The 1763-nt window shown below is 45.2% G+C and overlaps 1 non-coding gene across 1 annotated transcript; it reads left to right on the forward strand.

The window, feature by feature from the left end:
• Positions 1 to 1378: 1378 nt before the first annotated feature.
• Positions 1379 to 1485, forward strand: LOC120696302. Its single transcript, XR_005684080.1, has one exon. It is a non-coding gene; the product is annotated as a small nucleolar RNA R71 (small nucleolar RNA).
• Positions 1486 to 1763: the final 278 nt, after the last annotated feature.

The following is a 1763-nucleotide window of genomic DNA, read 5'->3' on the forward strand; positions in this document are numbered from 1 at the left end:
TGGGTGACTTCGCTCCCCATGCGTGTGTGTTAGGTTTGCCTTGCAAGGTTATTAAGCTCAATGCGAATTGTTCCGCCGCTCACGGATAATGAGACTGCTTAACACTTTTGCCACATAGAGTGACAAGTGGAAGTTGATGATGATGAATATTGATGGATGATTAATTATTTTTCCAACATAGATGATTAGAGATAGATGCTCATCTAGAATGGTGAATTATATTAGAAATATGAAATCTAAAATATGAAAGTAAGGATCTACTATTAGTTGCTTTTTCAGCAAAACAAACCCCTCTAGCCAAAAAGCCTTGCATGTCTTGTTAAGTGGACTAAGTTATATCCGTTGATGGGTAAGTCTTGCTGAGTATTAGTATACTCAGCCTTGCTTGTGGCTTTGTTTTCAGGTATTACTTATGAAGATATGTTTGCTGATTTAACTGCTTTACCTCTGAGTTGGTCTGTGGTGTAGGATGGATCCTCAATTGGTGCTAACGCTTCTCCTCCCGAGTGATGTCTCATACGGGCTTTATCGAGATGCCATGTTATTGTTAGTTATCGTGTTTTTACTTTCCGCTGCATAAATGAACTCTGATGAACTGTTGTAGATATGGCTTCTGTAGTACTTGTCCCAATTTCAAAACTGGTTTGTAATAATTTCAAATTCCGCTGCAAGACTCTGTGATGTATGAAATGCATGTTGTACTCTCTGGACTCGCCTTCGTGTGAGATTTGCTTATTCGATCCCGGTTTTCGTGGCTTTAATCGAGAGTTTACTCGAGGAACTGTCGAGGTACGTGCGAGTTGGATCAGAGTTGCCTTTGCAACGATGGTTAGCGCACTAATCCAAGTTATTTTGGGTGGTTCCACCAGAGCTTGAATTAAAATTCAAATTGAAATTGGGGTTGAAATTATTGCCTCCTCCTTGGAATGGTGGGCATGCTTGACCCCGCCCTTGGCCTCCTTGTGGACGAAACCTGTTGTTATTGTTGTTGATGTAGGCCGCATCTTCACGGGTCTCGGGAAAGTCATTCCCTGAGTGTCCACCATTACCACAAACCTTGCACGTTAAGTACAAGTTCATGGCTTGGGCATAGTTGTTCCTGTGCTCTTTGAATTCCGCCCTTTCGTGTATATGTTTGAGTAGGAGGTCCTTCTTGGCGACAACCATATCCATCTCCTTGACGGTATGCATTCCGCCCTTGGTTCGGGGCTGGGAACACTCCTCGTTCCAGCCCTGGTTGGAGACCATATTTTCAATCAAGGCCTTGGCCTTGGCAATCGTTAGATCTAGATAGGCTCCTCCAGCAGCAGCGTCCATGTGGGCTCTTGATGTAGTTGTTAGCCTGTTGTAGAAGCTTTGGAGTACGAGCCACTCATCCATCCCAGGATGAGGACAGATGAGTATGTACTCTTGGAGTCTCTCCCAAGCTTCCGGGATGGATTCCATCCCTGTCTGCTGGAAACTTGAAATTCTTCCTCGCAAGGCATTTATTTTGCCTAGCGGGAAGAACTTGGCGAGGAATGCCGCGGAACATTTGTCCCACGTGTTGACAGCTTCTGTATTCTGATAAAACCATTGTTTCGCTTTCCCCAGGAGGGAGAAAGGAAACAAGCGAAGCCTGATGATGTCAGCCGTAATACCCCGTATGGTTACGGTCTTGCAGAGCTCCAGAAAGTTCTGGAGGTGGGCGTTGGCGTCCTCGTTTGGCTTGCCGCAGAATGGGCTAGCCTACACCATGTTTATGAGGCTGGACTTTAGCTCGA

The sequence above is a fragment of the Panicum virgatum genome, chromosome 2K (genome assembly GCF_016808335.1).
Source record: "Panicum virgatum strain AP13 chromosome 2K, P.virgatum_v5, whole genome shotgun sequence".
NCBI lineage: Eukaryota > Viridiplantae > Streptophyta > Magnoliopsida > Poales > Poaceae > Panicum > Panicum virgatum.